Source organism: Etheostoma cragini, chromosome 9 (genome assembly GCF_013103735.1).
Source record: "Etheostoma cragini isolate CJK2018 chromosome 9, CSU_Ecrag_1.0, whole genome shotgun sequence".
Classification (NCBI taxonomy): Eukaryota; Metazoa; Chordata; class Actinopteri; order Perciformes; family Percidae; genus Etheostoma; species Etheostoma cragini.
Window position 1 is genome coordinate 11,165,220 of NC_048415.1, and position 24,995 is coordinate 11,190,214.

A 24,995-nucleotide genomic window follows, 5' to 3' on the forward strand; every position below is an offset into this window, starting at 1 on the left:
AATGGGCCGAGGCGAGCCGAGGCGGGCCGAGGCGAGCCGAGGCAAGCTGTTACCAGCAGTGGAAAAACGCCATTTGTGGATCTACTGATCGCTGAGTATTACCTTTTTTTTCGTGTCATTGGATTACGGCAAAATACGGATCTTTTCTTAACGTGTCTTAACGTTTTATAGTGGGATTGCGCTTTGTTTCTGTGGTGGAGAGGCATCTTAACACACTGTAGCTTGAACACTGTTTACTGTCATATATTTAGTTGAATTTAGCTTCTAGAGGGCAGTACCAAAGATTCTACTGCAAATGTGATACCTATATGCCAAAATATACTATGACTGAGGAAGCCTGGTGATGACTCCATAGCAACCAGTTTGTGTGTTGAATTTGTTATCACCCATAGTGCTTTGTTGAATGGTCTCAATGTATTATTGTTTAATTTCATGTTAGTACCAGTTTACTAGAGGAGTAACTTAGTATTTAAATTAGTGCAGTAATGCAGGAAGTGTGCATTTAGTTTCCATACTTATTGTGTTTCTCCAACAATGTTAGTGAGTAAATCTACTGAAATGGCAAGTCATGAAAGTCATGGTTGTAAAAAAACAAAAAAAACATTGTGTATTAGTGTATCTTTACTAAGTGCAAACCAGTGCAGAAGACATCAATAAATTGTTGGGGAGGGTCATGCCTTTTATACTGATGAGTTTGGAGCGTCATAGAAAATTAATTGCTGGTGAACGGAGGGTCAAGTCTGTTTTGACTGAAGATCCCAAAGCTCTTCCGGTGGCCCCTGAAATAGAACAGTCCTTTATTGATCCCTGAGGGAAATTCACTTTTTCACTCTGTTGTAATTTCATACATACATGTATATTACACACATGCCTGTAATACACAAACAGGACCTGTACAGCTAAAAACAGTGTATTTGTAATGCATTGGAGAGATGATAAAGGGAGGGGGCTGCCCATGGACAGGCATTTCAGTTGGGGGTTTCATGCCTTTGCGCAAAGGCCCAGGAGGCAATCTGGCAACAGCTACACTCCGCTACACATGGTACGTATGGGACCAAGTAAGGCTTGAATTACAATATGCTGAAAGTTTATTATTAAACTTTTTCCTAACAACGACAAAATAAATCACTTAACACACTTATAATTCCCTGAGCTCTACAGAGCATTTTAGTATCTTTCAGCTCATTGTAGTTTTACAGCCCAAACCTTTCTCTTTGGTTCATTTTCACCAACCCTGTTTCACAGTAGGCAGCTGGTCACTGTACACTACCTGATCAACAAGTGGCAGACGGACTAAAGTACTAAATGGCCAAAAAGCTGTTATTGATGCCTTACATGTTGTAAATGTTCAAGTTTAACTCCACAGAACAAGACATTTCTTAAACCTTTATGTACCAATGTTCATATTATAAATGAAGAGGCAGAAATACCAGTTTCTTTCTAAATACCCTCAAAGGACCTGAAATGCAAATTCTATAATACTACTAAGCTACTAAACATTAAAAGCAGAAATCTAAATCAGAATACCTATCTATTACTCAAGGTTGGAATTTATCTTATTTACTATGTTTCCTTTTCTGACCATTTTCTTTGTCTATCACAGTAAAATGTATATTGCCACTTTCCTCCACTGGTGCCACCAGCCTGCATAACGTAAATTCTCATTTAATCAAAAGTATCAGGTGTTGCTTCATTGAAGATGCTGATGGTGTTAGAGGGGAAATGTGGGGATAGTTTTACATGAAAAGACGAGACCTGGCAACGTTGCCCAGCAGTACAGGCTGATATCCCTGATGAAATGTTCTGGGAGAGCATGCGGTTATTACCCCAGCGGATGTTATTGTACAAAACCGAAGACGGGTAATGAAATGATGTATGGTCTTTTACTGAGCGGGCGGGAGTGTGTGTTTGTGTGTGTACTTGCATGTCTGATAGCGCATGTGTGTGTGTGTGTATGTGTGTGTGTGTGTGTGTGTGTGTGTTAAATGAGGAACCAGGTGGCACCATCTGCCTGACAGCAGCAACAAAAGATGATGAGATTGTGTCCGAGAGGAAATATACTTCTGTTTGCCCTGCGTGCCCCCCTGCTCCGCCTTCAACACGCACACACACATGAGAACACACACAGTGGCTCTTTGACTAGTCACCTTTCAGCTCTCAGAGAGGGCGGGGAGGGGGGGGGCATAGAAGGAAAATACACTAGAAAGCAATTTGTTAGCAGTCCACAGTGTCACCTTATTGCTTTCTTTTTGTTTTTCAGGCAGCTCTTGCCAGCAAAGGATGAAAGAGAGAGGGGGGTCAGGTAGTGAGAGAGAAAGCTCTGGCAAGCACTATCACAGGAGGAGGGGGGTGTGACTCAGAAGGCAGACAGACTTACAGCTTGTCCTGCAGTTCCTGGACCGAGTGACTCTTTGTTTGACACCTCGGCTGAAAGCAGAGCTCCGCCAGGCACGTCCGCTGCTGGCTGACAAACAGTGCATCCTGTCTCTGTCAGCCCGCCTCTCCCTCTCCCAGCCAGCGTCGAGGGTGATGAACAAATGCTAAAGGGGGGAAGACAGAGTGGCAAGGGGAGAGAGAGTGACACAGCCAAAGAAGGAAAGAGAGATAGAAACATTGAGGAAGGAATGTATCAAGTTTGTCCACTCCTGCCAAAAGGCCTGAAGGAGGCATGCATTATTGGCATTTTTCATCTCCAGATCATCTAATCGACTGGCCCAGTTTCCAGGTTGCCAGATGCTTCCTTGGAGATCTCCGGTTTCACTTAGAGAATAGGCCTTTGTCGTTGCACTGGAGATCAGTGGCACGCTCATCTGGGCACAACCCAGACTGAAAGCCATGTACAGGATGAAGTAACTGTGCACACTGTAACATTATAGTGTTGAAGAGTTTCCATTTTTGACATTTATTTTTATTTGTTCCAGCTCCAGTGATATTAGAGAAGTCACGTCACACCTTTTTACTAAAAGCTGCCACTCACATAATTGCAGAAGATGGAAAGGGGTGAGAGGGCGAGAGAGAGAGAGCAGAGCGAAGGACAGATGGCATGTTATGTGTCATGGAGGCCTTAGCAGATGTTTACTTCTGGGGAAGGAGAAAACGTGACCAGCCATCTTGAGGCTCTGTTGGAGGGGGCCAAAGGGAGTGAGACTAAATTGAGTTAACATACATTAGCATTGCTTCCCCTAACGCAGGTCAGCCCTACCTTACTAATTATTTGCAGCTCTATTCAGCTCAATATCAATTCTCAAAAGGCTTATTTCTAAATAATTCACCTTTCTTAAACAAAGGAAAATAGGAGATCTTCATCAAATAACCTTGGCAACTGCATACTTTTCATTTGGCTATGCTGTGAGGTAGAGGGGAAGGGCGGACATCTTTTTTTTTCATTCTTTTTTTCCAGAGGGGGGCAGAAAGTCAACCGTGACGAATACAGCATATCTTCTGCATCATTACATCTGTGCTTCAAGTCTGCTTCACAGATTTATTTACAGGACAAGCTGGTTGTAGCTCTCTTTCCTTTCTGCGTGTTACTGGCTTCCGCTTCATACCTGACTCCTTGCACTTTTACATGTGATGCGGTGTAATTTCAAGCTTTTTTCTTGCTCAGATGTGTCGAAGGGTGTAATCTCAACCAAGAACTTCTGAAACTGGTTTCAGTTTACAATGGAAATAACTTGAAGCATGCACCAGTTTTTATAATGTTTTTATAGCATTGTTTGTACAGTTCATGCTAATTATCGAGCATGCATGGTCAGGAATTTGGAAAAGGTGCATGGGATTTGAACAAGACAGCTACCTTTAAATTATCTATGCATGAATAAACCCAGGATCTCTATATTTTCCTGTTCTAACTCCATATTATTGATGTTAGTTGCCCTATAACATTTGCTTCTCTCGCTTTAAGTGTTACCATGGATTGGCCACCAGGAGTAGCAGTGTGCAGGGTTCAAAATTAACTTTTATTTTTTTTGGGGGCTGGTGAGTCATGCCATCTACCAGCAGCTTTTGCTCATTCTTAACCCTGATCATTTGTATATAGGTTGAGGGGAGTGAAAGGATGGTTGTGTCCGGCCAATTGTGGTGGGCTGGTCTGGGTCTCAAAAGTCCAGGGCGGATTTTATACCCCAGTCCAGCACTGGCTTTACCCTTCCTCTCTGCCTCTCTCCTGCCACAGTTCTCTGGATCCGTTCCCTCAGTATATCACAGGAAATGTTTACTTTGTCTTTTAAAACTAGAATCAATCATGTGTGTCAAAAGCAAAGACATAAAACAGAGGAAGAACATCAGTCAGAGCAGTCATGAGGGCTAAACCTAATAATCGAATATGGGAGGACACAATACAGAATCCTAATTCAGAGTTCAAATTAAGTCACAGTACTGTATGCATTTAATTTCATAGGCAAGCGATGTCTGACAAAGGAGCCCTTTGAGAAGAAAATCAAATCTTGACCTAAGACTGGAGTCAGGAGTTTAAAAGGGGAGTGCATGTATTTCCAACGAGACTGAAAGATCATTTTGTATACTGCATTAGGGCTGTCACACTGCATGTGTGTATGCATGTGGAAGGGATATATTATGTACACTGTATATGTGCATGTCAAGCACCGATTTCCTTTGCGAAAAGCCAAAAGCTCTGCCTGCCCAGCCTCTAACCTTAGACTCTGACTGACTGCTAGCTTTCACTTCCTGACTGATACAATGCATCAGGAGCAGACCCCTGCAGCAATAGGACTGGGGCATGAGTTCATAATCACTCTGATGACATACTGAGGCGTGAGAGAAATGGCCAACTTGAGCAATCACCTTTAAGGGATTTCCCAGCAGTTATTTCTGCTCAGGAAATATACAAACATTTCTATTTCTCTGTTCAGAGCGATGGCAGCCAAAAAATAGAGGCCAGTGAGTCACTGGGTGAAACCGAGATACAGACATAACAAATCTACCCGCACAAACACAATCAAGGTTAAGACATGGCTACCGGTTCAAGCACCAAGGAACTAAGAATGACTCTTAACTAATCAGATGTACACAAAATAAAAGTTCAAATCCACAAGTCTCTAGTGTGATGGTTCAACATAATCATGGCTAGTTTCCAGAAATGTCTCTACCCATGAATTACATACAATTTAATAAATATGTAAAAAAGTAGTAAAACAACCGCACAACATTACGGCCTTGTTAATTCACTGAACATGTTCGAGGTCAGCTGGAAGCAAGCAGGGCAAACAACAGACCAAGTATGCATAGTAATGAGTTGAGGTAGTTTTTAGTTGAGTTAAATAAACAATGTTTTCCACTTTTAACTTTCAAAAGTAAACATCCACAGGGTATAAGAGTACACACAGTATCAGTACAAACTAACCTATCAATAACCAGTCACAACTTGGTGTCAGAATAAGTGCAGACACTTTTAATACTATTTGAAGCACATCTTGTTTTACAGCAATAAAGCAGTGACATTATCTCAAGCTTCTAACAGCAAAACATGACTTGTTTTCAATTAGGTTAGATTTAGCCAATCCTATTATCAGCTTCTATTGTTTTCGCTAAATCCACAAATAACTTATATAATGAATCATGTGTAAGCCATGCTTGTTGTTTGTTTTTTGAATTTGATTGTTCATGTAATTATTCAGTCATTATGAATGAGTCAGATTCAAGCCTGAACTCAATAAAAGACGGGTTGCACGTCAAGTGTGAAATGTGCTGGGTAAGTTGCCAACTCAAGTGCACATCTTGTGCTCAAACTGTCGAACAAATATCTTCTTTTTTATTGAACATGATAGGCTACGTCTGGCTTTATTCAGTGAGCGCTATAGTTACTGTATTGTGATACGTTGCTGTGCCATATATCATAGTTCAAGTTGTCTGCATTGTTCCACCAAAGTCTATTCTCTACAGTGCTACTGTCACTCATTCTCTTAACCACTGTGTACAGCCAGCAGCAGTTCAACAACCATACTCTACAGTATATTACTGAAATGTCTGCAACAATAAGGATAAATACAAGTATTTTGTACCCATTACCACAATTCACAATTAAACATCAGTTCCCAAGATGTCCCTGTCAAAACAAACAATTCTTGACTCATGCAGCCTCATCCTTGCAATCAGTGTGGCAAGGCAGCTTCTATTTATCCCTGGTCAGCGACTTAAAATGTGGGAAGTTGATTAAGAACACAGAAAGTCAACAGATATGTATTCATCCACATTAAAACATTACTAGTTTAACCAGCACTGGTGTGCCACGCCAGTTCAGTAATAGTCTGGCGGAGTAAGTCAGTGACCTCCAGATGTAACTCTACTGTAAACAATGCCACAGGCCACTAACATCATTGTGGTGATGCATGCTACCTCAACCACATGTGCAGTATATGTATGGCCACATGAAATCTGTGGGCTCCAGAAGAAAAAAAAGACAAGAAACTAGCTTAGAGCAGTTGCTTGGATTTAGATTTGAGGTAAAGAAATGGGTATTTATTGGACAGTTCTATAATGCAGAAATGGATGGTTAGTTTGTCTGTTGCCAGTTCTGCAGAATTCCCCAGAAAGTCAATAAACAAAACAGCTGACGTACCTTGTTTTAGTGAAGTCATTACGATGAAACAACATGAAAAAAATTCCAAGTTATACACCAACATGTTTCAGCTCAATTTAGCCTTCATCGGTTGAGGAGTTATAGTTGCAAATCATTGTTAGTCTTTCAGCATTTAATTGTGGGTTCATGTGTATTTAAATGATAATTTTGTGGTTAATGAGAATTATTTATCATTTTTCTCTGTTGTTTATTGCCTGCCTCCAATCCTCCCTCTCACTTAATCCCTCCACTTCTGTCCTATCACTCGCCATCCCTATCTCTCTTTATTTGTGTATCCCTCTCTCTCTGTCTGTGCTTCCTGCCATCGCTCCAGATCCAATGTGGTGGAACAGCGGCTGACGTTGGCTCTTCTCCTTTCCTTCTGTATTGCTGCGAGCCCTAATTGCCGATCTCTCACACAAACACACAGAACTGCTTTATCTGTGGCTGGCCACACTGAACTTCAACAGACAGCAGCAGAGGCAACTGCAGCAGGGGTGGTTCTAGGGGGGGCAAAGGTAATATTAAGCCTCAACCCCCCCCCCCTGGCCCCATAACTGTGGCAAATATTTTCATAGACTTTCAATCCCACCTCTATCCCCCAAGATGGGATATTATTCATGTGCAGTGATTTTGTTGTTATATGTGTATCATTAGTCTTTTGTAGAACCAAATATATGGAGGGTTGGTGGTGTGTAACACTTGCGTGATTAATATATTTGGTACCCCTATAATTGCATGTGGCCCCTCCATTGGAAATGGTCTCGAACTGCCACTGAACTGCAGCCTCAACAGTTCAACACCCCCCTTACCACCCTCTGAATCCCCATACACAACAGCATTAAAGGCTCCAATTCAACCATAACTGTAAGGAAGGTTGGAAGCCCGAGAGGCGAGGGGGGTAGGAGGGGCAGAAAATGAGGCAGAGAAAAAAATAGGAACTATCAAAGAGAGGGAAATGATGAGCTTGAGATAAATAGGAAATTAAACATTGTTTTGCCATGCAGGACAAGAGAAAGCCATAGGGAGAAAAACATTACACAGAAAGCGAATAAACAGCGTGAGATTTCTTGCTATTGCAAGTGGCAGATCCACCCTGTAGCACCAGACTAAGTGTGATGCTACAGACAGAAGGAAGGAAGGAAACCAGGGACAAGAAGAAGAGATATTGAGGTGATGATTTACACTCCTTTTTGTCTTTGTGGCCATGGAGCCCTGAGGGTAAAGGAAAAGCAGAAGGCGCAGGAAGATAAGAGTCTTTGTTCTACGGAGGTGTAGAGATCATTACATTCCACTAGGTAGCCTTACACTCCTGTCTAGCTTGGCCGACTGAAAAGGAAAGAGGGTAGAAGTAACCGTCTGAGAAGGCCAGACACCCTATTTTATTATGGTGGTGTTGGTTGGTGCACTTGGCTATTTCTCAGAGGCTCTCCTTGCAATGCTCATTGAACATATATATTTAAGAGTGGCAATGGAAAACAATATGTACCAAAGTCAGGGCACAAAACATGTTAGTAAAACATTTAGGCCATAAAATAGTATGTTCTCAATATGTGGCTCTGAAAGGAACAGTAAAACATTTGGTAAATATAATTACTCACTTTCTAGCAGAGATAAAAACATCAACACCTATCTCATATTTGTGTGTTAAATATTAGGTCCAGAGCCTGTAGGGGGTTAGCTTAGCTTAGCATAGAGACAGGAAATAGGTGGAAACAGCAAGCCTGGCTCTGTCAAAAGGTAACAAACTCTGCCTACTAGCACCTCTAAAATTCACTCATTAACATGTTACATTTCGTTAGTTTATACTGTTCACTAATCAAGTCATGTATAAAACACAACTTGTTATGGGGAGTTGAGTGTAGTCTGACAACCACACAGTGAGGAATGAAGTCTCTGCACTTAGCCAAGAAATCGTTGGGCACATAAAACTTCTCAAAACTAAAATGTGATGTTTTTACAGTTTTATTTTAAACACTTCAAGGTAAAACTTGTTATTACGGAAGCTTTAGAGGTGTACATATGCAGATTTTGTTACCTTTGGACAGGGTTGAGCTAGTTTTTTTCTCCCTGTTTCCCTTCTTTATGCTAAGCTAACTGGCCAGCAGTGGCCTTACATTTAACAGATGAACGGTATCAATCTTTGCTTCTTACTTTTGGCAAGGAGGGGAATTAGTGTATTTCCCAAAATGTCAACTAATTCCTTTTAATTAATTTCACATATGGAGCAGTGGGTGATGTGCATTGTACACCAGAGTGGCACTTTAAAATATTCAATTACAGCTGAGAAACAACCTACAGTTGTTGACCAGTGCACAAGCTGCCAGACGTGCACAGATTCACACCAGCAACAATCATTCATTTCCATTACTCTTGAAAGCAGAAGTGACTGATGAAGCCATTCTACTATGAGCAGACAGAGGCCCGAATGCATCACCAGCCATGCTACACAATTCATTATTGGCTTGCAGCTAACCTGGAGGGCTGTGATACATAATAATACCTTCTGTTTTGTTTGTCATAAATTTAGGCTTCCGGGCAATACAGAAATCAGTGTCCAAGAACTTTGCTACCTATTTACCCAAGGCGGCCAAGCGTTGAGCCATCTGTGCCCACTAGTTCATATATTCACCAACGCACCCTAAGGTGCGATACATCAGATGTAACAGGCTGAGGGCAGGGCCCAACAATTGCCATTATGCAGTCAGAATGTTGGAAAATGACACTGAATGTCTCATTTTGCCCCTCTCTGCGGCCATGCCAAAAAGGTTCTCTGGCATCGAGACATCTCATTCCATGTAATTGCTTGATGGTTTTACATGGGCAACAAGTCAAGCTGAAAACACTGAGCCATGAACTACTGTGGGAAAATTGCCACTAATAGGATACAGTACGTAGGCAAAGATATGCTACACACAGTGAAATTTACTGTTACATGTGTGTCAGTTTGGGGAAAAGTGCTTAAATCATCCACTGGCAGCATCGTATTGTGATACTTTGGTGTGTGAAAAAGGGAGAAGCTAGGGAAAGGAAAGGGGAGGGAGCAGGAATAAGAAAATGATGGAGTGACTAAGTGGAAATGAATTAGCTTGGGCTGTCTGTCTGTGTGTATATGGCGGAAGGTGAGGATTCAGGGGCCACCCTGGGGCCTTTTCCAGTGTCTATGTGTTTTAGTGTTGTTGGGGAAGGCGGGTTAAGGATAGGGTGCAAGATAAGATAAGAATGACAGTGGAGGGTGGGGTCATTTAATTGTGTTTATCCAGAGTTTTGGGTCTGTTGTGTGTGTGTGTGTATGTGTGTGTGTGTGTGTGTGTGTGTGTGTGTGTGTGTGTGTGTGTATTCTAAAGGGAAGCATCTATGCTCTGTGGGTCAACATTGCCTGGGAGTCATCTCAACTCAGTTTGACACAAGGGAGACAGATCATCGTTGAGAAGGGCGGAGGACCAGCACACACAGGACGTTCAGCGGTGTTTGTTATCATCCTAGCTCCCTCTCCTTCAATACCATATGTCAGGGGGAAAGATGGACGAGATTCACCCCCTAACTAAACACAAAATCACCCCCTTGTGTATTTTTAACTACAAAGATCCAGCTATTTCCACCCATCCAACAATTCATTCATGCAATGGCACTGACAGGCTAAAATACCAGCCCCCGGTTCTGTAAATAGCAAAAAACACCCTGCTAATGGACAGAATGGTTTGTTAACACTTCAATCATTCTTGACATGTGTATAGCTAGTCTTTGTGTTAGCCCCTGTTTCACTGAGGCCATTAAAGCAGCCATCTTACAGGCTGGGGGTGGGCAGGTAAAACAGTCCCCTCTAATAAAGCTCATACATAACCTGTAAACTGTTAACAGGCCACTAACCTTAGGCATAGATGATTGATAATGCTTTCTATTGCCTCGGTTAAGTGTTCCTGTCTTATCACTTAGTATATTTGGTGTTGTTTTTAATACTGTAAAAGTGCAATTAGGACAGTTGACTCCCTAGACACAACTAATAGTCTCTTTTTATGCCTTCCTTCATTACTGTGCTCTTAATTTGAGATTGATTGTCTAGATAGTTTAGAATAAAAAAGAAATGAAGACAGATATACTGTAGATATAGCGGAGGCTTTCACTAAGAAGGTCTTTGTCACAGAAAAACTTTAGAAGCAAAGAGCTGCTAAAGTCTAACATACTAGTTCTAGTTCTATCTATCTTGTTTTCTTGCTCCCAGGAAAGGGTCCATATGAGGCAAAAAAACGCAAGCTCTGAAAAAAACCTTCACAGTCCACCCATACACACACACACACACACACACACACACACACACACACACTCACACACAGAAAGATCAATGATGTTTGTGTGGGAAGTATGACTTGCTGAGACTAAGAGGAGATGAGAAATTAAGATATCGTCAGCTATGAGACAACAACATGATGTATTTATAACATTAATCCTGCCATGCCCCTGGTGTTGGCTCAGAAAACCCATGTGCACCCACAACACCTATTACGCACACAAACACACACACACGCACACACATGCACACACGCGCACACCAGTGATAATGACAAGGCTCATCAGCTGACTCACCTGATAAAGATTGTTGTGCTCAACTCTGACCCAGTATGTGCTCTTGAAAATATGTCAATATAAATTGCAACAAACAAACTGTTACGGGCTACGGATTCTCAGCAATAGTCTTTTCTTTTATTCACAGTTACGTCTCAGTATAAAAACAAAGAAAAGGTGCTCCAAGTAGCCCCTTTAGATCCTTACAGGAGAACATGTATCACACGAGTAGATAGATGTTGGCATTAACTCGAACAATACACTCGTGCTGGGTAAAGTATGCACAGGTGGCTCACTCTGAAAATTCACCATAAGATCATTGGAACAAAAACATAATAGACAACAAAAAAGAAGGCTTGGTCCATAACTAGCCAAACCAGAAATGTCATCCCAAAAGATCAAGTGTATCATGAAAGGAAATGACCAGGCTTATGACTCACGTATGGCATGTTATTTCTGTGCGGGCTTTTATAAAAGAAAGACTGAAAAAGCCTCCATTGTTCACCTTCTTAACAGATCACAGGAAAAAAATGCTTTAGAAAGTTAAACGGCATTGAGGGGCGTATTCATAATAAATGCACTCACATGCATGTGTTATTACAGATGCAAGTGTCTTGGTGAGGTCATAGTTGGTGTCATATAACTGTTCATGTATATCTTTTGATATGTGTTTAAGCTGACTGTTTGATATACAAAACCAAGTCAACAAATATCCTCCTCTGTCCTCGCAAAAAACAGTCACTGTATCCTGGCTATCATATTCAGGTTCAGTTTAATAGGCAATGAGATAAAAGCTCAATAAATCTTTTACTGTCCAGTAACACAGAAGAACCCCAATAAAAGTGAGCCTTTAAACAACTTATTGATTATTGTATTGGATCTATGCTTCAGTTAGCTACTTCAGTTGTGTCTGCTGAGAAAATAGGACTTAATTGTTGATGTCATTTGCAAGCTATTGTAGGGTACCAGAGCAAATAGACTTGATAAAGGTCAATCATCACTTAATGCATATAAGACCATCCACCGAGTAGATAAATACTTCTTTTCTGAGTGTGATTTCTGCTTCATGAGGGGCTACTCTGATGGACAATGTATTCCAGAATTGCTTTACTAAACTTTTAATGTTTGAATGAAACATATAACCATGGTTGTGGTAATGCAATGACCAAAAAAACGTTCTGACACTCCAAACAGTATTCTAGACCGGCATCCATGAATAACTGGCCCAAAAGGTTTTAGCTATGTATATTTGCTTCTACTTGTAGAAATGGAGGGAAAAAATGCAATTCCCACCTGCCTTAACAAAGGAAATGCACCCTATCCCCTTCAGGATTTAAGAGAGCCACAGAGCTGTTCTAACCTGTCTGGAGTTCCCAGCAGTGATAGAATGATAGGACAAGTGTGTCTACACATTCTTGTTAGAGTGAAAAAAAAGAGGTTGTTCATTTACACTTAATTGGCAACAAAATACAGCTACAAGAATGATAAGTCATGTCTGTCTCAGCTGTGATTGCATTAATTCATCACAAATGTACAATGCATATCCAACAATTTTCCTACCCGAAAACCATTAGGAAACGCTTTTTAGCAAATTGTCACATAGAATTTGAAAACCAAAGAGTAAATTGAGCACACTGGGTAACGGGAGCAATTTTGGAAACAGACAATGGCTTTACTCCTGAATGAATGATATGATTCATTCTGCTAAGTATCAATATATTGTTAACACACCTGGCCTATGCGTTCACTAATGTTGCCTGTCTAGTGAAAAAAGGACATCTGCCAAGTGATAGCAGGTTGACAGAACCAAAATCAGCCGACTTATAATTACAGGGCTTAATTAAAATAATTAAGCAGTGCACTTATGTAGTGTCTGGTAAGCAAAACAAGACCTAAAATGAATGGAGTAACAGTTTTATAAGGGGAAGCTATAAATTAAGAACACATTAGAGTGACAACCACTATTACATGTAAAAAAGTGTAATCATGTGTACTCGCAACTGTCAGTACAAACCTCCACTTACAGCCATCATTGACATAAAGACAATGCTTCAAATGAGGTCTGCACATTGGAGATGATTTAAAAACATTAACATACCAGATATATTTCAAAATGCATTTCTGCATTCAGTCTTGATTTATTAATCCCAAATCCCTGACTGTCTTGACCAATATTACCCTAACTTGACTGTTAAACTTATTAGGCAGCTGCAAAATTGAAAGGATCTGATTTCCATTGAGTTTGGGAAATGAGTCAAGAGCTTTTGACGAAGGAAGGAAATGAAATTATGTAGCGAATGCGGCACAGATATTATTAAAAAATATGACCCAGTCTTGAAATAACATAGCCTTTTTACATTAAACATCAAGTAGGAGGTCCATATGTGAGGTTCTCTAGACATGGTTTAATAATTCAGAATAATTTTCTGATGATTTTAGAGGCCTAACTTTCACTATCAATTGCAAGCACTCTTATATGCCAACATTTTGATCCTGATTACTATAATTTATCTCATTTACTCGTTCGTGCTGTGAACAAACTATAGCAATGTGGTCTCTAGTTCTATCACTCTTTCTTTCTCTAACACCATGTGTATGGCTTTTAATTTGCTCTTCTTTGGGAGGTGAGATTGGAGGGTGTTCGCTTGGGGAAATCGATGGGAAAATGGGATGAAATCTGCTGAGTGGATCAGAGCGAATGGAGTCAGCCCTCATGGGCCTAAAGGGAACATTGGAACAAGAAAGTCTGGACAATGTTTTTAACTTATTCCAGGAGGCTGACGACGACAATCTGCTCTCCCAAATCCCCTTGCAGAATGTGCTTTCAAGATTAATTTCTTGTTATTCAGAATTGATCGCTTCTTTATGGACTCATTTGCGCTCTATTCCATTCAGGCCTGTCTGCTATCTTCCAACACCACCACATATTCTAAACACAGGAGTTAGTTTTCAAGTTGTCTCACTTTGCCAGACCCTTCTCCAAAGCCTGCTGGGGGAGAGTCTGGCTTCTCCACATGGCATTCGGGAATGGGAGGAAAACGTGCTCTGGTTTATTGCCATTTCTTTAAGCCAATCACAATGGTCTTGAGAGGTGCTAAGCACCAAGGAAAAGCCACGGCGCCGCTACAAAATAGGCTCGGAAGGAAGTTGTTTTGATGGAACGTGTACGTTTAAAAGTTGCTGTGGTCATGCAACAGAAAACCTGGATTAGACAGATAGTTTAGGTAGCTGTCTGGATTAACCTTGCAGAGATCTGAGAAAAGGTTCACCATAGTCGTTAAAAATTGACCAGAGTTTAAAACGCCAACACAAAGAGGCCCAAAGCAACGGACATCCAGCCTAAATGAGTCAAATCAGCAATGGGGCAATCCTGGAAGTGGAACGACAAGCATATATATTTTTCAAGAAGAGAGTCTGACTGGCAGTTATTCTGTAAGACTTGGATACTGCTCTTGGCTTGTGGAAAGAGGCATTCCTTTTTGTTGTGGATGTGGTTTTGAAATAACACCTTGAAAGTAACTTTGCAGCCGGTATGGCAGTATTTAGTTGTTGTTGTTTTTTTTATGATCTTAATTGCTAACCATGCAGCTGTGATTTAATTAGGCATCAAACTTTGGAGCACAGGCATGGTTCAAGTTCAACATCTAACTAAATTAAGGCTTGTTTGGTCAGGCATATAGAATGAAACCAAGGAAGGAAATTATTGTATGATAGTTGATCTTTTCATCTTTATTAAAACATTACTGGAATCAATCCACTCCGGGTATGTTAATGGCTGTTTGAGGTCCAGTAAAGGTGGTTGGCGCTGCTAAAGCAAAACAAGTTCAGTTACAGAGTGTGTTTTGGCTTGTGTTGAAGAAAGGTGGGATGATCAAATGTCGCTTTTACTGTATTCCAGGTACAATATGGTATGATCTTAAATTTCCATCATGTAATGACTTACAGGTGTTAACTCATGTGTATTGCGCCGCTTTTTTTTCCCTTTTTATTACAACGTCCTTCATTTTACCAAAAGCAAACTGGTCCACTTTCTGGACCAAAACTCTTTGCCCTGGACAGTGCTGAAGTGCATTACCAATTAGCATAAACTGCTCTCTCAAGCTTTTACCTTCTCCTCCTCCCAACGTCTCTCTCATGCCTACATCTCCTGGTAAGTCATTATTGGGTTGATTCATTGCATCTTTGCATATTTATAGGAACAGAAAAACAAATCTGCTTCAGGATTTTAGAACATAGTTTAAAGGACCTTATGAAGGCCCATTGTTTATAGTGCTGCAAAGCAAACCACTCTCATAAAAGCTTTGTAGGTTGATTTGACAGCTCGACCCGTTGGTTTGTCATTTTCTAATACTGACAGTTCTGCATTTTGACATGAGACACAATAATATTGCTCAGTCACACTGACTCTGATGGCATGTGGTTAATGGAGCATTCCAAATGAGAACCAGCTCAGCTTACAGCTCATCCAATCGGTGATATTTAAAGTACCACAGCCACTAACGTTTATGCTCCACACTAAAGTTATTTTGCCTCCTACTAAGTACTTTGGCTCATCAACACTGTTAGTCAATTATCTCATCAGTAAATATGATGTTTTTCTATAATTATATTATAGTCTACCCTGCTTAAGGTTTTATGGTCTGGTTGGAGTTGATCTGAAAAGAAATCATACGTAAAGGCTGAGCACATGTGGACATGTCACATGCAGTCGATTCTTCCTGTGCTGGTGTTATGACAGCAGAATTAGAAGAATTTTACCTGTTAAATGACTTACATATTCTGATGATTATCAATAGCATTTCTTCATTTCCTCCATTTCATTCATCTTGTTTAACCTTAGTCTAGCAGGAAAGTTGGAACGCAAGACTGCAAGGGATCGTGCATGCCACGTTCATTTGTGTAACCCGCTTATTAAGCAGTCGTACGTTTTAAATAAATCCCAACCACAAACAGAGACAAAATCATAGAGGAAACTTTAAATAAAAAACAATGAGATTGTAGGTCTGCTGGAGATAAATCAGTGTATATGTTGTGTAACTGGTAAAGTAAAACCAAGTGTTGTCTAATGGAATGCCCCCATGTTTAAAATCTTTCAGCTCCATAAGGTCTCAGTCAAAGCAATGAGTAGCCTCCACCAAAGCAACAGATCTGCTTGCAACTTACTGTAAATGGCATTTAAAGTCAAGTAGCGCCATGATCACATTACGCCGTCTTTTTAATGATACTACCCTATAGTCTGAGCCAACTCACTAATGATTAAAGTGGAACTGTACATAAAACCACTCTACACTGCTTAATAACTAGCTGCGTTGCTTTGGAGGGTTTTTAATGCCGTGCTAAACAGTCACTGTCTCTATTTCTCACGCAACAACGGGAAGCTAATTATTTCACTATTATGCCATGAAGACGGCTGCTGCATGGGTGTTCACAGTATGGGAGCTTCTTTGATGTCACAAATCTGTCCACTCTGCAGCCTCAGACTCCAGACTGCTAATGATTATTTGGCTCTGGGTGGCTTAGTCATTCTTCAGCACACTCATATGATAAGGCAACCACAGGACAAACAGGTTTGGCATACACACCTGCCCACAACACTGCTTCATTGCATATGCACCCTTTGATCAATCTTTCCAAAGTTTATGTTTTGACATTAAGCAGCTATACTTGCGTGAGTACTTGCTCTGATATAGTGATGACACTATATAATGGGAAGCAAGTATCTGGGTTCAAATGCATCTTACAGTGTAAATAGCACACATACAGTCTTTCAAATGGCAAAATGTTGTTTCGAGTTCAATCTTACAAAGTGTGGGATGTTTCCAGCTGCAGAACCATTGGTAACACAAGGTCTCCTCTGCACTGTGGTCTGCCATGTGCTTTGTAAAGTGACACTTAAAGGATGTCTGTTAGCCTCCCTTCCTGTCAGAGCCAGTAGTCCACTTCAGACTCAAGTACCAACACACATTTCACACATCCAACCAAAATAACCCTTGCAGGTTGGTGCAGTGCAACCCCACAGTGACCAAGCAAGGAGCTGACATTTACAGGGTAGTATTTGAGATAACCAGAGCACATACACTCTTAAGACACACTCTTGCATGTGGTTTGTTTAAAGCTTTAGTGCGTAACTGTTTGATATAATAAATGTCCATTACATTCAAGCCATTGCCAAATTAGTTGCTAGAACGCTAATTAACTCCACGCAACTCTCTCTGCATTTCTCAGTATGGCTATGTTCAGAAGATTTTGGCATCTGGAGACTTTCCCAAGCAGAAACTCGAGTGAAGATAATTACCTCTTCTGACGAGACCATCATGTTTTTTTTAAATTATTCGTGTCTACCTTGGCTACTAGCAACTGCCTGGAGGAGGGGTGGGAGCATCACGCTTCAGCATCACGGAAGGCTTGTATGATGTGAACATGAAATATAGAACCTATCTATCTGTCTTAGATACATTCCTGTATATTATTCTCAACTGCCGCTGAGAATTGGCCCACTGGTGGATGTCAGTGTGAAATGCTACTACAAATGCATAATCAGTGCTGTCAGCTTATAGAGTGACTTTGTAACACATTAGCCGGTGGCAGTCGTGTTGTAAAAAAAGAATTCCCGCTTTTCTAGGGTTATTCTGGGGCTTTTGTATTGTACTGGCTGCAGGCAAGTGGTCTGCCGTCTTCTCAGCTTGCTATCAGCCTCTCAATTGAATTACTCTAATATTTTATCCCTTACTGTTCCCCTGCTTGTGATGAAATTAATGCCACTTTAATTTGCATCACCCTGTTTAAATCCCAGGGTGCAGAATGAATGTGGCATTGTTTGACTGCAGGACACGCTACAGAAAAAAACAACACAGACTTGCAGAGTGTGTGCATTAACTGAATTGTAAATGAATCTTATAAAGTGTCTTTCTTAGGATACTGAAATAGCTTCAGAATTGTGGTCAGCCAGTTTTTTTCACTTCATCTTGGGCCCATGGTTTCATCATACATCCATTAGTTTCTAAAGTGTTGCTATTAACCCTGTCCCTGGATTGGAAGTTGGCTTGTGCACCCTTCACTGAAGATGTAATATAAACCCCAACTCAGTGTCAGGTGATGCACTGAATCATTGTTACATCCTCAGTGTAATCATCCTCACAAAGGCAGCAGCTCATTGATCACTCTGCCCCCTCTCATCACTGCATCAGCCTTTCAAAGCAGAAGGGGAAAAAATATGTATTTTCAATGCAAAATGAGCAGAGCTATTACTCTGCATGCTGACAACCAATCAATTCCACTACAGTGTTTTCTGTCTTCAGCTGGAGGAAATGCTCGATAAAATGAGCAAGATAAAACGGGCATGTGATGCTGGCTGTCAAAGCTATCCAGATGGACATTTTACGAATAGAAGTGAAAGCCAGTATGTGTGACAGCTGTGTAGTGCACCCTCCCTAACTCCTTAGGTATGTGGATAATTGGGATTTCTCATTAGAAGTGTGTGTGTCAGTTGTATAGCTGAACACCAATCAATGTGACCCATGAGTAATAATCCTACAAGCAGTTGAATAATTGCTGTGAGTAATGGGAAACAATCTTTAAAGTCAGCTTCTAGCATTACATCAAAACTTAATTTCTTCACTCAAAAACAATTATTCTTTTCAACCCCTATTTTATCATGCACAGGGATACAAACAGTAATGTTAGAAAAGGCATTGAACTGTGCGGTAAAGGTAAATGGTCTGGGTTTCAGAGCAGTCTTCCACCTGCTACTTGTCAAATAATTTAAGTGGTCAAAGTGAGTGTAGTCAGGCCTCAGTGAATCACACACACAGCACAACCATCTGCTTCTGTTTTTCCCACTTTCCCACAATGACCCAGTTAAACAGCCATATCTTAAAGGCTTGGTTCTAATGATGTGTCAGTCAAAATCAATCAAATGTGTTCATCAATTGCTGATGTACATCATGTGATTTAGTTTAGATGAGTTTTGTTTAGTTGACTGTGGTTCTGTTGAGTCATCCATCCATCCATCCATCTTCGACCGCTTATCCGGTATCGGGTCGCGGGGGCAGCAGCTCCAGCAGGGGACCCCAAACTTCCCTTTCCCGAGCCACATCAACCAGCTCCGACTGGGGGATCCCGAGGCGTTCCCAGGCCAGGTTGGAGATATAATCTCGCCACCTAGTCCTGGGTCTTCCCCGAGGCCTCCTCCCAGCTGGACGTGCCTGGAACACCTCCCTGCCTGGAACACCTCCCTCTGTTGAGTCAGTTTTATCTAAGTCATTTAGTTTGTCATTCTTTTAAAAAGCATTTTATCATGGTTTTGTCCTTATGTCAAGTTTCTCTTTTAGTTGGTTTCACGTTTTCTGTTTGTTTTCATGGACTTCCTGTTTTATTTTGATATCCCCTGTTTGTCTTCATTTACTTCATTTGCCTTCCTTTCTTCGTCTGCTTTCCCACCGCTGTGCTTACCATCCTCGCCCCTGGTTTGTTTCACCTGTTTGTTTTCAGCTTCCCAGTCCCCATGCTTAAATACTCACCATTCCCACGTACTTATGCCAGATTGTAGTTGTGCATAAGCTTGTATTCCTTGTGCTTGTTTTCCTAGTGTTTATCCGACTTTTGCTTTGTTCCTGACCACAATTTTTGCCTGCCACTTCTGTACCCTCGCCTGCATTGTTCTCTGAACAATAAACCACTTACCTGTGATTCCCTGTCTGAGTCGTGCATTTGAGTCCGCTATTTTATCGTGACACATTTAATGCCCCAGCCAACACTAAATATTAAGACATAATTATCGGTGCCTTTAAAGACAGCCATTTCAGTTTTCACTTGTGTGGAGCTAAACTAAAGTAATTACAGAGCATGTAAGGAAACACCCACACATAGTCTTTATTGAAGTCTGATGATGGAAATAAATGCTTAGCATTTTAAGTAAGAGCTTTAATTGCAAGAGAGACAAAAGATTAGCTTTTTGTAGAATACGTCTACCAAGTCTTTTCTTATCCATTTCTACTTTACCAACAATACATAAAAAAGACAGAGTAATAATTTAATGTCAAAAGCAAATACACACATCACATCATACTGAGCCTGAAAACATTTCAGTGATCATGTAAAACTTTTGCACTTACCTAGTAAAATTTACATTTAGGTGTACATCTGGGTGTTTTTTTTATTGCAATGTTTTAAAGAGCTCATATTATGCTCATTTTCAGGTTCCTAATTGTATTTGAAGGTTGTAGCAGAATAGGTGTACATGGATTATGATTCAACACCATATTTCTGTCATACTTCACATTGCTGCAGCCCCTCTTTTCACCCTGTGTGTTGAGCTCTCTGTTTTTACACAGAGTGAGGCATCACACATCTTCGTTGGCAGTAGCACATGCACAGTGCCTAGGTAGAGAGTACTAGCCAGTCAGAAGCAGAGCAGAGCGGGCCCTGAAGAGCAGGGTGGACTTTGGATTTTCCCTCTATAAACCTATAACGTGCACAAAAAGATATATAAAACAACAAAGTAAAGGGGAATTGGCAAAGCTCTTTAAAACATTTCACGTTACTTGATGAAAGCGCCAACTATCTTAATGAATGAACACAGCTGAGGGTTGAGCCGTGTTCTTAAAGGGGAGCTTTCAGTGGCATTCGTTTGCTTAATTAAATCATGAGAGCCATCTCGAGTGTGACAGGTGAGCAAAACAGACGGTCCAGGGTTTCTTCCCCTCATCCCATGGAGACACTTGCATCCAGAAGCCTGGCACTAATGATTTCATTAACATGGCTAACAGGGCATCAATACACCTGTTCACAGGCGTTCCAGCAGATACCTCGGTAACCTTGAGACAACGGTTCGAGGCCCCTGCCAACACTGTTTTGTTTCATGGCTTCTGTTTCAGCTCTTGTGCAGTTTTATTAAAAGCTACAGTCTGTGGCATTGATTATTTTCTTCGAGCACAGAACATATGTGCTGTTCTGGGTCAAAATATCTCTTTAGGTTTTGTGCCACAATGATCTCAGTTGTATCGCACTAGGCTACACTGAGAAGGTGTCAGTATAATGTTTGTTTTTTACAAGAGTAACATAGTATAGTGATATATTTATTTGATATATTCTCATCTGCCGAGCCCAGGTGGAAGATTTGCCAATAATTCCTAGCTTTTCTTTAAGCCTGCCTAGTACAGCAAATGTCTGGCGTTTTTCACATGAAAGAGTACCAAAAAGTTTAGACGGCAAAATATCTAAAAATCAATTTTTCTCACCATGTTTGATCTGTTTTAGAAGAAATCACACCCATCTGGCCCTCCAAAAAGCTCTCAAAACAATACATTTGCATATGTAGTCTGACCCTTGTTTTTTTGTATTTTGCTTTAGAACAGTTGAAGCTCTAAATTAACCAGCTGGACTTTTTCTGGTCCTCCTGTTTTTTGCGGTGTTGTCTAACATCGCTTTCAGTGTCTCTGACTGTGTCTCTATCTGGACCCCTTTTCTCACATTATCTGCATGCTTTAATGGTCTGCAACTTGTCAAGAAGGCCTATCTGTCTCCTCTCCCACTCATCTGACAGCCTCACTGGTGTTTCCCCCCTTCCTGCCTCAGAATGTGATCAATAGCCCATAGGCCCCCCACCCCACTGTCTTCGCAGGTGGATATCATTAAGGGATGAAAAATGCCCTATCAAACCAAGCAATCCTCTGCCCTCTGTATAAACTGATCAGTTCAACAGTGCTTCAGAAATACACATGCATCGAAACAGGTTTAAGTAAGTTAAACGCTGTTACATGAGAAGAGCTATAGCACTCTCATGCCCAAAGCCTGGTTCTGTCCAAAAATAACAAAATCCACCTACCAACACTTCTAAAGTTTACATATTACCCTAACTTCCTGGAATCTCTGTGCAGTTGCCAGAAAACAAGCTGGTAGGTGCTGGATTTTTTAACAGATCCAGGCTAGGTGTTCCTTCCTGTTTTCCCCCAGTCTTTGTGCTAAGCTAATTCAAGTTAACCTGCCGCTGGCTCTACACATAAGTATGATCTTAATCTTCACATTTAAGTCTTGGCAAGAAAATAAATAAGTGTACTGCCAAAAATGTTGGACTGTTGCTTTAAAGTAAAACAAATTACTAGTAGACCCAAACCAGCTTTTTGACTAGGTATACAAAAACACAATTATTTATCGCAACATTGTCACATAAATCTTTGGCATTGGCTTGCTTTTAAAGCCCCATGCTAGCTGTAAGAAGAAAAATATTGGAATGTCTTTAATTAAAATGGCAAGATTTAATTTTACTACTGAGTAAACCAAGAACGATAAACCCCAGGAACAACATCTTTTCAGAAACAATGATGAAAGAAACTAACTAAGTAACAGAACGTGTTATTCTCTTTCCCTACTCCAGTATTTTGATAAGACTAATATTCAGCACAACGCTAACTTTAACCAACCAAGATAATTATTTTGGCAGCTATAACTTGAAAAAAGATTTGTATCTATAACTAAAACTCTAATCTGCAAGTAAAACCTCCCTCCATGACACACTTCCAGAGAGCATGCTACTGTGAGCTTCAGACTGGATGCACATAACCCAAAAGTTCTTTCCTACTTTTTCCTGGGTTACTGAACAGAGCCCAGTTGTCTTAAACAATTAAACTGCACTACAGTATCAATAAGAGTGTTCTGAGCAGTGTTAATATCTCATTTACTTGTATGTGATTGTGCAGGAAACCAGCAAAATGATATGTTAAATGCTGTATATACTGTGCAATATGCATTATGACATAAACATGTCGTAAACCACTCATCACCAAATTGATATGATATGATGGGTCTTAGTTTCAAGCAAGAGGCCATTACAAAACAATGTAATTTCCCCTTGCGGAACTAATATCTAATTCTGTATGCATTTATTGACATTACAAAGGATTTTGAAACTAGGTCATGTGAAATACGCAGTGGAACATTGTGCTTATACAGTATCAATTCCAGTTAAATTTTATCCCTTTGCTTTAAAATCACCTGTGAAATTACAGGGTTAAAAGCTTAACTTCCAAGTTGATATTATCAGCTCCAAGTATAAACTAGGATTTGGTATGACTATCATGGTTTTCACAGCGGGCGCACAAAGAGACCAAACCCAACCTGGAGTGTGGCTCAGGTCCAAGCTGATGTGTTTTGTGAGTCAAGCGGTGCCTTAAGAGAGAAGTATGTCGAACCCCACCGAACAAGCGGCATATTCAGGAGTGGCATGGGTCTTATGCTTGATCCTTGCTGATATGCAGCGATAACAGGCTTTCTTTATAATGCACACACACATGCACAGACATACAGTCGCCCATGTACACACATGCTATCTTTCAGTCTCTCACACAGAAAACCCACGCACAGACAGTCAGCAGTCTAAGATCCCATAACAGAACAAACATTGACCGGCAGGCTACCTTCAGTAGTACAGGGAAGGTATGTGCCACCCCTAGCAAAAGGATGGTCTCTTGTGTTTTCTCAAACACTAAGGTTGCAGGATAATAACAAAGGCTTCAGCACTGCAGATAAGAAAGAGAAACTAGATTACCAGAAGAGCCCAGTGTGCATTTGTATAACCTGTGTACGGACAACTGTCCTCGATGTAAGTGAGATTAACGTGTTTAAATATTGTTGTAAGGTTGTGCAGTGGCCATGTTACGCCTTACTACTTCATTATGATGCATGGGAAAACACAATAGCTACCAAAGAAATGCTGCATAATGCATAGCTGTATTACTGTAGGGCTGTAGCAAGTTTGCTTGTTAGCTCAGAGCTTGAAAACACACATCCTTATCTGAAGTTTCCCCTTGATCTCGATTAATTGATCCTTGTTAAAACACGAAAGAGTCACAAAGCACTGTTCTACTGTTGGCGGTTCCTACTTGTTTAAACTGACATTTTGACCAAAGAATAAGCCAGAAATATGGCTTTGACTCCCTGACATGAGGGGAGGCAAGGATGTCTGTGTTGTCTTGAGTTATCTGGAGCTGCAGGATCCTCCCCAGGCTCTCCGAGTCCAACTACGACAACGATATATCAGGCAGGGAGAGAAGGGAGGAACGATAAAGAGAGGTTTGCAGGGAGGATTGGTGGGTGTATCAGCCAAGGTCCAGGTTCACCAACTCTTTTGTTTTACTTGGCCCACTGATGACAACATCATCATCATCAACATCAAGAAACCTATGAGAGTTATATTACTGGACATTATCAGTATCTCTCCTACTCCTCACAACACAGCCCTCCAAACATCATCTTGAAAATATGCTGTTTAGGGGTCAGATGTGGTCTGTTTTGCTTCATGCACATAATGCTGAAAGTTGTACTCTAAATTTGCTACTCTATTAAGTCATTCATTTTTAAACTTGTTCTCAACCAAAATCAGTACATCTTGTATGTATTGCTCTTTTACACTTTTAAACTTTGACCTCTCTGCCTTTTTCTTTCAACTTTTGCTTGTAATCATACAACCCCAGTGGAAATCAGAGGAACATTAAGCAACAACGGACAATACATTTGGATGGTTTAGCTAAATCAGAGGAAATCCTCATTGGCCGACAGACCTTATTGATTGACATTGAACCCTAAACCTGTCTACGGGAGGCATTTGGAGGGGCTGCATTCAAATCAAGCAATTATTTCCTGTGTGCATATCGCAATCTGTGCGTGGAAGGTGGGGTCTATATTTAAGGTTGCTCATTTAGTGAACAGTGACCCCTGTCGAGTTGTATTCTCCCAGTTGGAAAGTAAATCTAGGTGATGTCTTTCAGGATGCTAATTTATGTGTCCCCGCTGGCAGCTTAAGCCCTGGACCCTTTTGAATTGGCAACACCACCAGCTGGTGTGTCCTCAGTCTTGCTGA

The 24,995-nt window shown here is 40.8% G+C and overlaps 2 long non-coding RNA genes across 2 annotated transcripts in view; one reads left to right on the plus strand and one right to left on the minus strand.

Moving 5' to 3' along the window:
• Positions 1–2,402, plus strand: part of LOC117950500 — a 24,297-nt gene extending 21,895 nt beyond the window's left edge. The window contains exon 3 of the long non-coding RNA XR_004657921.1: positions 2,392–2,402. This is a non-coding gene — a long non-coding RNA (uncharacterized LOC117950500). The remainder of the gene's footprint in view (positions 1–2,391) is intronic.
• LOC117950501 overlaps positions 1–24,995 on the minus strand; it is a 786,205-nt gene that overhangs the window by 392,256 nt on the left and 368,954 nt on the right. The window lies entirely within an intron of this gene.